This window comes from Anomalospiza imberbis, chromosome 15, assembly GCF_031753505.1.
Source record: "Anomalospiza imberbis isolate Cuckoo-Finch-1a 21T00152 chromosome 15, ASM3175350v1, whole genome shotgun sequence".
Classification (NCBI taxonomy): Eukaryota; Metazoa; Chordata; class Aves; order Passeriformes; family Viduidae; genus Anomalospiza; species Anomalospiza imberbis.
Window position 1 is genome coordinate 473,481 of NC_089695.1, and position 13,471 is coordinate 486,951.

The 13,471-nt window shown below is 45.9% G+C and overlaps 1 long non-coding RNA gene across 1 annotated transcript in view; it reads left to right on the forward strand.

Annotated features, from left to right (window-relative positions):
- The first annotated feature begins 4,078 nt into the window (after positions 1–4,078).
- The window catches only part of LOC137482848 (uncharacterized), a 110,627-nt gene continuing 101,234 nt past the window's right edge, over positions 4,079–13,471 (forward strand). Inside the window, exons 1-3 of the long non-coding RNA XR_011004246.1 lie at positions 4,079–4,124; positions 8,277–8,339; positions 8,788–8,890. This is a non-coding gene — a long non-coding RNA (uncharacterized lncRNA). The remainder of the gene's footprint in view (positions 4,125–8,276; positions 8,340–8,787; positions 8,891–13,471) is intronic.

A 13,471-nucleotide genomic window follows, 5' to 3' on the forward strand; every position in this document is an offset into this window, starting at 1 on the left:
CCTTGACTACTGCCGATCTGGTTAATGCTTTGCAGAGTAGTGAGGGGCCAGACCCCACTGGAAAGCAAATCCACCTCGGCAGGGACGTCCCAGTCGGGCTTGGAGGAGCACTTCCCCCGGGCGGGTGGCCATCGGCCTCTCCGCCGCGGCCAGCCGGGGCCCGATCCTTTCCCGGACAGCCCCGCTGGTTCCTTTCCCGGACAGCCCCGCTGGTTCCTTTCCCGGACAGCCCCGCTGGTTCCTTTCCCGGACAGCCCCGCTGGTTCCTTCCCCGCCACAGCGCAGGGGGGCGGCATTGACCTCAGAGCAGCTCGCTCCGGACTTCCCGGCGCATGCGCCAGAGGGACCGAAGCCTTCAGCGGCTCCACCTTCTCGGTCAGCAATTATTCGTATCGGAGCCGCGGTCGCTCCCGTCCCTTTGCCTTCGCCACCGCAAGAGGGACCATCTCCTCCTCCTCCTCCTTCCCGCGCGGCGTGTGGATCGGCCCCGCCGCTGGGTTCCCCCACCCTGCACCGCAGGAGGGGGCGGAGCCGCCTCCGCCGCCGACAAGGGAGGCAGCCGGTTCCGCGACAGCGGCCGGCCCTCCCGCGCTGGAGAGCACATCCAGCCCCCTGCACCGCAGCCGGCAGCCGCTTCATCGGCAGCGGTACCCGTAGCGCTGCTCGGGGATGCCCCCCGCTGGCTCCACCGCTTCCAGCCAGCCCGGCGCCCGTCCGGGACGCGAGCTGTGGCGCTGAAGAAGTTTCCCAGCCCGCCTTGCCGCTCCCAGCTGCCCCACCCTTTCCCTTGGGTTTCCCTTGGGTTTCCCTTGGGTTTCCCTTGGGTTTCCCTTGGGTTTCCCTTGGGTTTCCCGGGAACATGGACAGCAGGAGCGAGCACCGACAGCCTGTCCCTCAGCAAGGGTATGCCCTCGCAGCTGGGCGCGGCGTGACCGTGCCGCGGAATCTGAAGATCAACATCGCCCTGGAACTTAGAACCTTCCTTGCCGTTCCTTGGGCACCCCGTGTGTCCCGCTCTCGTTCGCAGGGCAGGAGGAGCGGGTTCCTGAGAGGCTGTGGCTTGGTCTGTGGCCGGGAGGGGTGGGAGAAGAGCGAAACGCTGGCGGGAGTGCCGAGACATTGGCAGCGTGGTGGGGGCGGGCAGTGAAGGAGAGGGCGGAAGAGAATCGCCCATCTGGGGATGGGCAGGGGCTGTCCCCGGGACCTCAGATCCAGGGCCCCAAGTGACACCAGTGCAAAGCTGGGGGAAGGGAACGAGCTGAATGAATCTGGGATCGGCAGCGGGGCCGAGTCCCCCACCCCGCCCACCAGGTCTGGGTCCCTGGCCCACCCACCGGGGCCGGGTCCTATGGGCCTGCCGCCGCTGCTGACCTTCTGACGATGGGAAAAAAAAATAAGGTAGAAAGAGATATCGTCTTCACTGACTGCTCAATGTACTGGAAGGCCATGAGTCAACCTCGGCCCAAATGGTTGAATTAAAGGCTGCGGCCATGGCATTCCAGAGAATTTCTCAGTGTCTCTGAATTTGATAATTGTTTTACACAGAAAAGGTAATCCTGCAAACCCTCCAATTAGAGCTTGGGCTGTGGCCAGGCCCTGACTCTAGCTAGATCGGGATGATTGACCATCAACCCTGATGTTTTCTGCATCCAAAGGATTCAATTAATTTTGGCTTGGCAATTTGACCACCCATATATATGAGAGTTGAGCCTACTTTTAAAGGGAGTTTGGAAAATCATGATCTGGAGGTGATTTCCAACTCTCCTGATCTGAGATTCTTCAGCTGTTGCAGACTCTGGGATGACAGTGCCATAGTGCCTGATAATTAGATAATGTCACACATGATATTGATCATATGCATTCATATGATTGATATCTGATAGTTGTTAGTAACTTTCTTCAGATATCTAATAGTTGTTAGTAACTTTCTTCAGCTGTTCTCTGTTTCAGGATTCAGCAGTTCTCTGTTTCAGAACCAAGACGGACATTCAGGGATATCAAAGATCAACACCTCCAGTCAATAGACCTCCTGAAACTCAGCTGTTTGGACTTTGAAACAATGATCATTCATTGCATTGTTGTTTGGTTTTCTAATATTGTAAACCTTGTCTTAATTATATGATAGAAGCAGATATTCTACAGGTAAATTATCTCCCTGGCCATTCTAAGTCAGCATCTGATTGAAGTTCTGATTGACAACCAGCAAATTGCTGGGGGAACCTCTTGAGCTGTATTTGTTCTCCTTCCTGCAAAGGGCCCTGTAGAGGACTACAAACAGCTCCTTTTTTCTTTAAACACAAAAGGGTGAATTGTTGCTGCAGCTCTTTCCACAGAGAGCAACAGGCACAACTTTCTCAGACATTGTCCTGGGGAAGGCTGTGAGAAGATCAGAGAAAAGAATGAGAAACAATTCTTATCTTCACTTGCTGCACCTGTTGTTGTGAGCATGTGGAATGTATTATGGAGATTTGTTTACCGAAGGGTGATTTCTTGATTGGCCACTGGTGATGGTGTTTGGATTCAGTTGACCAGTCTGGTCAAAGTTGTGTTAGACTGTTGGCAAGGGCAACGAGCTTTTTATTAATAGTATATACGCCTGGCTCTTGGCGGCCACGGGCTGGAGGCTCGCCGGCTCGCTGTCCCACTTGTGGCCGCAGGGCAGACATGCGCGTGGCCACCCGCGAGTCTCTGCCGAGACTGTCGCGGGTGGTGGTGATTGCTGTGGCGTGGCTAGCACAGCAGAGGCACAGGGCATGAGGACACCGAGGCAAAGGAATAAGGGAGGGACACTTGTCTGAGTCTCCAAACATTTAATGTCAAAGTCAGGGCAGAGCTAGTGAACCAAATCTAAACCTGAAGGGGCTACTTTTATAGGAATGGGGGGAACATGGGGAGGACACAAACTTTGACCAATAGGAGGGCATTAGGGGAGGGGTGCAGGGTAAGGGCTCCCCAGTAAAAGCCAACATGGGGAGGGAGCAAACCCCACAACCCAATTCTGCCCTGAGGAAGGAATGAAAGACTGGGAAGACTCTAGAACGAAAGGAGTGTGCTATCTTTGACAGACTGGTGTGAGACAAGGGAACAAGGGAGGTATACAGGCAGATTGACATGTGGATTGACATACATTTTGGCGGTGAAAGCTGTGGTAAACAACTCAGGACTGAACCCTTAGGGAAGCCAAATGAGGTACAGAGACTGAACCATTACAAACTTGTAACAAGGAATATTAAAACCTACTACAGAAGAACCAACTGTAAAATAACAGATTACCAGAAGTGTAGGATAGTATAATATAATAAAGTAATTGATCAGCTTTCTGGAATCATGGAGTCAGTGCTAATTATTACCCAGCGGGGACCCATGCTACGATGGCCCAGCTCTCAATCACACTTTTGTACATATGCTATCCACAGACTCTGCTCTAGAACTATTTATTTATTTATTTACCCCATTTCCATAATTTTCCTTCAGACAAATAATTAATGAAGACTTTTTGTATAAAAGCACATGGTTCAGTGATTCAACTGTGATAGTTCATGTACAAAGAAACCACTCTTCCTATCCTGATTAAATTGTCATAATAATTGTTTCTTGATCTCACTGCTGAAGACACAGCAACAAATACAGCCAGTTCATGTTTTCCTTACAGGTCTAAAGTAATTTCCATTTCCAGAAACATTCTACCAGTGTGGGCCCCTTCTTTGGTGCTACCGGGCTTCACATGGGAATATTTGCAATGTGGGCAATAAAGCCCACAGGGAAACATCAACTGCTCAGGCCCTTTATCATCGCGAGGCTCCAGCCGCACTGGTCCAGGGGGAGCTGGCACCGCACGTGTCCCCACCGCCCCCGCACCGCCTTCGCCCGTGTCCGCCCCGCCCGGCCCGCGCACTGCGCACCCCCGGCCAGCCCCGGCTCTGCCTCTATCCCCGCAGGGCCCGCCTGCTCGGAAGGATGCGCCTCTCGGAAGGGTGCCCGCTCGGAAGGGTGCGCCTCTCGGAAGGGTGCCCGCTCGGAAGGGTGCGCCTCTCGGAGGGGTGCCCCTCTCGGAAGGGTGCCCCTCTCGGAAGGGTGCCCTCTCGGAAGGGTGCGCCGCTCGGAAGGACGCGTTGCGCGTCCAGGTGGGTGCGCCTGGCGGGACCTGGGCTGGTTGCTGGGGCGCGCCGGGCGGTGCGGAGCCGTCCGTGGGGACGGGCCAGAGCTCGGGGGGAGGAGGGAGGGCGGTGCTGAGGTCCGCGGTTCTGCGCTCAGGTGGTGCGGGGCAAGGGGCCATGGGATGCGCACGGCCGGCCGGGCAGAGGGGCCGAAGGTGCCCGGGAGCCGCCCTCGCCCTGCCCAAGCAGCTGCGGCGGGGCCGGGGCCAGCGGAGCCGAGCCGGCGGCCCCGGCTGTGCTACGGGGGCGGGACACGCGTGGGGCCGGGATGCTGTGCGGGGCCGGACCGACGGCGCTCCTGTGCTCCCATCGCCCTGCTCCCAGTTCTCTCCTCTCAGCTGGGAGCACGGCGGCTCCACGCCGGGGGGAAGCAGCCGCCCCTGCTCCTCCGTGCCGCTGCTCCCTGAAGGCAGTGCTGGGCTCCTGCGCTACTTCTTCCCCGAAAACCAGAGGCTGCAGAATTTGTCCGAGATGAACATCAGCCACTGAAACGGCCTCGAACGACGGGGAAAGGAAGCGGGGACGGGAAAGGGCTTCGGGAGACACCTACTGAGGTGTCAAGAATGTGCCCGGTATCCCTTGCGGCTTTGCTCCACTGCTAGCAGAAAGGCTCTGGCAGCCTTTGGAGAGGTAATTTTTGGCATTTATTTAAATACTTGAGTGCAAGGCATGGTGCATAAAAGGACCACTAAGTTTAATTTTTTTTCCCTTCAACTATGGCAATTCAGGAGTTATGCCTGTCAAGTTGCTCTTGGGTAGAGCTGGTTGAACTTTCTTAATAGAGTGTTTTCAGTCAGCAAGTGTTTAAAGTCAAAACATTTGTGGGAATTTTTCCATGTCAGCAAAGCTTCAATTAGGAGCCTCCCTGGTTTCCTGCCAGTTTGCTTGGCTCCGTTGCTGACTGCCTGGTGGACTGCTGCAGAGCTGGGCCTCCAGCATTTCTGGTTCTTGGTACTTTGACAGGCTGCTAGGAGACTTCAGGGAGCTGGAGAGGTGGGACTAGAACTACCCACAAAATTTTGTTCAGCTTACTCTTGAGTGTTATGAGAATATGACAAGTGGGGGGGGGGGTGGCGGGGTGGGGAATAGTACCTAATGTTTTCCATTAGGATGTAAATCTGTTTCTTAGAAAAAGTTCCTGCTCTTTGTGATCAAAGAGCACTTCTTGTTCAGGTCTATTTCTACTCCCAAATCAGTTAAAGCAGCCCGCATCTCTCTGACTGCTGAACAATCTCTGTTGACACAATTAGGAATCACCTTTCAGCTGTCGATAAGGGTTTGAGCAAAGGAGGTGTCTGAAGCTAGTTAGAGCAGGATTTGTACCACTGCAAAGTCCATTACTAGGTGGGAAGATGAAGACTGAATTGAGAACATTCATAGGCATTCTTGTCTGTAAAAACTTGAATACAGTTGGCTGTGAGAGCTGCTGTTCCAGAGTGAAATAATCAGTGCCCACTGTATGGGACCAGAATGAATTATTACTGTTTTACCTGCCAGTATTCTATGAATTCAAAAACTGCTGTCATGTGTCCTAGAATAATGACTGTGTATGTAATGTACTTTGTGTTGCTAAATGTTTACCTCTATTTAGTGATTTAATGTTAAATATTGTACTAACCATAGGAATTCTTAAAAAAAAATCCATGGCTTAAGTTTCTATTAGAACTGTTAAGCTCATATTCTTTATAGAAAACTTGCATTGCTAATCTTAAAATGCTTCATTACAGGAAATTACATTCTGAACTATGTAGCTTCTCGACCCAAACTTGTTCTTTTTGTCATCAACCTCTTATTCATGTCATTTCTAAAATTACAAAATTAGGATGGCTTAATGTGCTGAAAAATCAGCTCATCTTCAAAGACATTATTGCTGATATAAAAAAAAAGTTTTGGCAGTAAGAAACAATTGTTCACTTCTGCCATTTTTTTAGGTTTTTTTGTTTGGACCTCTTCATTTATAGTTATTGGCATGTTATGTTCTTTGGTTTCATACTGGGGTGGAAAAAGTGTGAAGTGCATTGCTTGAAACAGATTGTCCCATGGGGAAGGACCACAGTGGGTTTGCTGCCTGTGTGAGGTTGTGGGGTTTGATGCCTTACAGAATTCATAGTGCTGTCATGGCTTTTTCTTGTTTTTCTTTTTCAGAGCGCTCCTTTATAGTGTGGTTGTAAAATAGCAGCCCTTTTTATCAAGCCATTCTGCTTAATGCCTTCATTTTTCTTCAGCTCCTGTAGAAACACATTTCTGATACGTCTGTGTGAAGGTTAAGCCTTTCTCCACTTCTGATGAGAAAAAGCAATGGGAAAATTTAAGCTATTTGGCAATTTACTTGCAGCATGATCCAGATCCATGTGTGTATGTGTTGGTGATCCTGGTAACTCAGCAAGGAAGTACAAAGTTAACAGTTTTCATTTCTTGCCAGTGAGGTTCTCATTTGCTTTTCAGTCTTACTTTGTAATACTGTTCAAGTTAATGTACTTTTTGAATTACTTTGGGAATGTCTAATAAAAGATAAGTTGCAATAATCTGTTTATTAAAAACAAACTCAAGTACACTTCTCCACCGTTTTGCAGTTATTTTTATGAATGTACTGTAATTGGAGTTTGCATTTATTATTAAAATGATTGCAGTGTGACTCTTCAGTGTGCAGCTCATTAAAAACAGTGATTCAAATACAAAATATAGTTTTGTAAGACATTTCTTTAGTTAAATTAAGAATTTCTGCAGAAAAGAAAATTAAACTATAGATCTAGTGAATTAAATTTTATATAAAAACTGAAGAAATAATCCCTAAGCAATACTAATATATGTAATAATTAGCATATGAGAGTTTCAAATACATTAGCATTCCGGATTGAGGTTCATCCAGTGTGAATTTGAGTGTGATTTAATACTGGGAAAGGGATTAACAGCCAGGTCTGCAGTTCTTTTCCCAGCTCCCTTCATAATTATGCACACAGTGTTTCACACCTAGTGAAGGGAAGGGTGCATTTTCCCTTTTTGCATGTTTGTGTGATCTAAGGAATATTCCAATGGACTGTTCACAGAATGTGAAATGTAAAAGGCAGATAGGGCAGCCATGTAACTTTTGACCCTAAATGGTCTCTCCTTATGTGCTTTGGTGCAAGTGGCAGTACAAAACAGAGGACAGTGAAAAATGAGGCCTCTTGATAAATAGCCAGATTTTTTCATTAGTTGAACTCTGGGTGATGTTCAGAGTTGTAAAAAGGAGTGTGATTGCAGCAAATAGCAGGAAAATATTGAAAAGTATGACTTAGTGTTTTGGACACCAGGAGAGCTGAGGCTGCAAACTGCAGCTGTAAAAGTACACAGAGATCTTTCTCGCATTAAATGGCAAGACCTAATTGATTTTGAGGCAACTGGTTTTAGTTATTTTAGCAAGGAGCAGATTTAATTGTTCTAGAAAAGCTTTGGCATAGCTGAATGAAGACAGTTAAATGTTAATTAATTGCACAATTCTGCATTGTATCTGATTTTAAAAATTTCCAAGGGTCTTAAGCCCTGATGATGAAATTGTATCCGCATGTGGAATACTGAACACCCCCTGCATCACTTTTTAGACAGATGTTCTGAGAGATGGAATGTATCATTCACTTCAGACCAATGCTTTGTAAACTACTGTGGAGGGAAGATAACTAATTTTTTTGATCAGTAGCATGTATTTTTGAGAGTGCCCTCTGATCTTTTTCATTCGTGCACAGCTTAATTTTTTCTAATGGTTACAATTTCATGCAGATTGCCTTTCAAATGCTAGAATACTGAACCTCTGAAACCTCTGAGAAAAGTGTAGAAGTGAATCTCTAGACTCCAATTCCTTGGAGTCTGTTTTCAGATTTATTTTTGTTATCAGACAATTCTTAAAATTTATGATGAGAGGGTTTTTTCAGAGATAATTAGGGAATATGAAGGTCTAGTTCCATTAATGTTGATAGAATTTGGCACGAAAGCATTCTAAACATCTTAGGAAGTCTCAGCCTAACAATTCCTCTTCATTCTAGAAATGTTGGAAAATATTAAATACAGTCTGATTCTAGTAATTCTGGAAAATGGTAACTGCAAAGCCTGATGTTTGAGCAATCCTGTCTTTTTCCCCCATAGGGCATTGTGGACCATTGTGTAACAGGAATGGTTCTCTCAGAACTGACTCAGGAAATGGATCTGGTAAGCATGTTTTTTTCTTCTGCAAGGGATGCTGGTAAAGCCTTTCATGAGAAATATTTCTTAGCCATGAGGGGATTAAAGCACCTTTCTTCTCTGACAAAAATACATATAGACACAGGAAACTCTTAGTGCAGGGACTCGCCCAGTACCGCACACAGCAGTTCTCTCATCACAGTCACCAGAACTCGTAAAGCAAAATGAACAGCCAGTTGTATTTATGCTTGTGAGTTTCTTTTGCCTGCATCTTCACCTGAGGAAGTGCTCAGACCTGTCCATCCAGAAAGGGGAACAACCTTGAAGGAAAAAAATGAGGCAAGTCAGGAACCTGATGAGACCTGCATTTAGTGCTGGGCCATACTTTTCATTTCCGGTGTCAAATGATTAATCTGCCAAATATCCATCTAGTTTTAGCAAGGAAGGAACATTGTTCTGTCCTTACTTTTCTTAGGTTGATTATTCAAGAACTTCAGCAAAGCCTTTTAAAAGAGCTGCCTCATTTCGTGACACCTCTTTGAAGGACATGCCGGTGTTTGTGTGCTCTTTTGAAGGAGGTGAGTCTTTTCATTATTGAACCTTAATTGCTCACATAATTGCCCCTAATTTTTTCTGACTTGATGAATTCTGTGCTTAAATGGATTACATGGTAGCCAATTAAGTTCCAGTGACCAAAAAAAGTTGAAAGACAAAAATTCCAGTCTTCTTTCTTCCATGTCTCTCCTGTTGTCTCTCCATCTCTCTGCCATCTCTCTATGTCTTGCCGTCAAGTTTGGGCTGTATACATTCTGAGCTTGTCTTTTTTTTAAATGTTTTTCTTAAGTTAATTGTATCTCAGTTTTTCTGGGCCCTACCATCTCAGTATTTGATAAAAGAATTTTTTTTATTGAACTAGGAGAAACCAAGAAGAAAGACAAATTCTTGTGGTAAGGCAGCACTGTCAAATCAGGCCAAGGGAAGGTGTTTTTCTCCTTGAGCAGTTCCCTCATCCTCTCTGTAACATTTTGTGGTAATTAAGTCTGTAATCTCTCCAGAGCCTTGGCAGGAGGGGTGAAGGGCTTTCATTTGTGTGTTCCGCAAGTGTAAATTTTATTACTTGTGAGTTCTGGTTGCTGTTTTCTGTAGTACTTCCTTTAATTATTGTGGATGAAGAAGTGCAGAGGAGATGCTGGTCAACAACTGGAAATTTAGCCTTTTTTTTAGACTAGAGCTTGAAATAAGAAAGTTTCTAGATTTAAAATTGTACATACTAGAGTCTTCCTTTTGCAATGAGCTGGGGATTATTGTGAATGACCAATTTCTTCTAGCAAAACCTTTTTTAATCTTTGTACATGTTTGATCCCGTTCTTTTCCATCCACTAGCTAACACATGAAAAATTACATGCAACTTAGAAGTGGAGAAAAAGCTTTACATTTTCTCATTTGTTTCTTGCCTTCCTAATCTACCCTGGGGTTCTATGGTGTTAGCAATCTTCCACTATTTTTTTTATTAAAAGTGAAAGGTTTTAAGTATATATCAGATCTGGCAAAAAGTGAGAATTAATTTTTTTTAATTGCTAGGGAATTTGGATTTCAAGGAATAGATAGCAGAAGAGCTCATGAGGTAAAATTAAGGAATATTCCTTTTAAAAAATTAATTAAATTTTCTCGGCTGACACAGACTGAAATTGATTCTTTGAACTCGATCCTGAGACTATGTAAATATTTACTAGGTAAGTAAAATGAACAGGGCTTATGCCTTTATTAATGTTCAGGTCTTTTATTAAAAAGATCAGCTGGGCAGGGGTCCCAAACGGAGCTCGCCCCTGTTGTTGTAGCTCTTCCAGGTGGCCGAAAGGAAGGAGGCGTGCAGAGTCTGTCACTGAAGTCCAGAGCAGCAGCTGTCCCTTCTTCTTCCCTGTGGCACAACCGGTGGCCAAAGGGTGAGGAGGCGTGGAGTGCAGAGTCTGTTGCTGGAGTCCAGAACAACAGCTGTCCCCACTTCTTCCCTGGTGGCAGCCCCAGGGCAGGGTCTCTGTCTCTTCCGTCTCCACTTGCCCCAGCTCACCCTAGTGTAGTTGCTTTAGGTGATGGTGACAGACAAAAGTCGATCAGGGGATGTGTTTACCTCTTCCTCGGCTAGGGCATTTGTCTAGGCCCCTCTACTGTGTTTAGTTCTTTATTTAGGGGTGTCTTTATCCCAAAAAAAAATACTCCCATGATCCCAGGGGGTTTTCTTATTTGCATCTTAGTCCCAAAATGTTGGTGTAGTGGGGGGGAAGGCAGGTTACCTTTGGGTGGTTTAGAGAAAACATACAGCAATTAACTAATTAACATTTCAATATCGGTAGCCAGCAGTCATTCCAGTGTTGGGAACTAGGAAGGCCCTGCCCGCCTCTTTGGGGAAGACCTGGAAACTTTGTTCATTACAGTAAGGATTTAGGGCAGAAAAATCATTGGTTCAGATGTTTTAGGACAGACAGAAGTGGAGGGAGGGGGGACTGATGGTGACGCTGCACTATATGGTACATATGTAAATTTGTTTCTAAGTACAAGAGCTTCAGTGTCCAGGGAACACAAAATGCTCTTCTGCACCTGCAGTTTGAGACCCCTGTTTCTCAAACTTCTGTTTCTTTCAGTATGAAAAGAAACAAACTTCTTCTCTGTTTCTCAAACTTCTGTTTCTTTCAGTATGAAAGGGATGCTCCAAGGAAAAAAAAAACAAAGCACTTTTACAAATTCACCACGGTATAACACATACATCTGAGGGAATTTCAAATGACAAAGTAATTAGAATAACATTATGTTGATGTTTATGTTTAATCATGGCCAATTAGCGTAATTAGCATCTAAATAAAATGAAATCTTGTCGCTGATGTTGGAGACAGGCATGTGACAGAAGTGCACATGGCCAGGGTTCATTGTTGGGCGCTCCCTTTTAGAGGGGCTTTGAATTTCCCACACTTATGCACTTGATTGGTTGGAGTCTTAGCTCCACCCAGCTCGCTGGCCAATGGAATGGGTGCATTTGTGGTTCAAAGGGATTGGCCAGGGTCCCCTGTTTGCGTTTGAATCCAGCCTATCATTGTCTTACCCAGGCACTTGTTCGCTCCTGTTCCCTAATGAGCTGGGCTGGTCCAGGTGGTGTCTGTTGCGGCCAATCTGTCTGTGTAGCTTACAGACCAGCTGCAGCTGTCACAAAACCTTAGAAGAACTTTAAAGCTGGGTCAATGAAAATAGCTGATGGGTTCCTAAAGAGATTGGCTGTGGCAATATACTTTCATTTCAGAATTCTTCCTGAAAATGTTTGTTTGTGTCATTAAGAGTTTTCCAGATAGTTTCTTTGATGGACACTCAGTTACCCCAGTACAAAAATGAAGAAGTAGAACTGGCAGTTCTGTGGTTCTTGGATCAGAGTGTGAGAACCCAGCTTCAGCACAGCTGAAAGCCACATCATTTGAACTCAGCCTGTGCTGAAAGGAACCTGCCAATATATGTCACCCATAAAAGCTCTTGAGCTCAGCTGGGGGAAAATGACTGGATGGAGAGAGAGGGAACCACTTACTGTTCATCTAGTCAGGCTTCTGTCACAATCCACTAGTACAAGCAGGGTTCGTGATGGTTCATTTTACCGATCTCAGAGTGCAAAAGACACACAGCAAAGGGGACTTTCAGTTATTTTTTAAGAGGCCAGAAAACTACTACAGGGAGGTATAGTCTTAAGTTACACAACCACACAGCTTTCGCTATGTCTTCCTTCACTTCCCTGTGTGGGTGAAGAGACTGAAGCTGCTTGGGAGGTATTCCTTCAGTATAAATTTCTGGTTGTCTCTGCTACACCAAGCAGTCAAAATTTGTACACACAACAAAAACAAAACAAAATAGTCTCGCCTTTTGCACTAGGAGATCCTTTGTGAATTTCTGAAAACAGAGCCTTGAAACGAGTGTGGGTGCTTTTTCACCTAGGCGTGTGCAGTTTGCGGGAAATTTGAGTCACCCCCTGTCACCCTTGCGCCAAGAATGACACAAGAACAGACGAGGACGTGGCGTAAAAAGGAAGAAAAGAAGGCCTTTATGGAAAGAAAACTTTTGCTCAAATAGGCTGACACAATACATTCTATTTGATTGGTTAATTAATAAAAACATCTTTCTCACACACTGTCCTTGAGAAGAACAGGAAAACAAGGTGATAAAACACCACCTGCAGATTGTTTAGACTAACAAGTTATCACATTCCTACAGCTCCCTAAAAATTCCCACAAGCCACTGTGAGAAACGATTGCGGTTTCTCTCTCCCTGACCAGGCTGGCATCCACAACCTCCCTTGCTTTCTAGACACCGCTCACTCTTTTGGAGTGGCAGGCTAGGTGTGGCTGGAGTGAACCCCTGTTACAGACTATACAGAACCTGAACCCCTTCTGTCTAGCAGGAATCCTGTTTGTGACACCAATTTAATGTCATGATCCACTAGTACAAGTGGGGTCGTGATGGTTCGTTTTACCAATCTCAGAGTGCAAAAGATACACAGCAAAGGAGACTTTCAGCTTAATCACAGTAGTGTACTTTTATTGAGTGCCAACAACAACAATTATGTGACAGAGGAAAGAGAGAGAGATATAAAGAAAACAAAGTAAAGGAGAGAGATAAGGGGGGGTATAGCTGCCAATAGAGAGATGAAATCCTTGTGGTCCAGCCAATAGATTCGTCTTCATTCTCTGGGAAATCATCAAAGTTCCCTCAGAAAGTTGCTTTATTTTATAGTCTTTCTCTAAAGCGAGTGGCATCTGGCCAAGAGGTGAGGAAATCCGTAGGCTATTGTGATGAGCCCCCTTGCTCCATGCAGCAGGTGTAAGTGTACAGAGCAAGCTGCTACTTGTCAGTCCCTGCTCGAAGCAGTGCACTGTGGCAGCACAGCAAACACGCCTGCAAACAATCACTTAGCAAGCATCCGCCTCAACCAGGCCAGAGCTCCTGTCAGGGTCTTCAGGGTCTGAGTCTCTGTCCTTGCGACGATCGTGATGCAGATTAGGGAAAGTTCAGACCATCTCTTACAGCTTCCTACCATGTAAGCTTTTGAGTTTTGGCATGCAAGGAGTTAATATTTTAGCAGCAATGTTCATTAAACAATTTTAGGTTACTTTGCATTTCAATTTTTATTT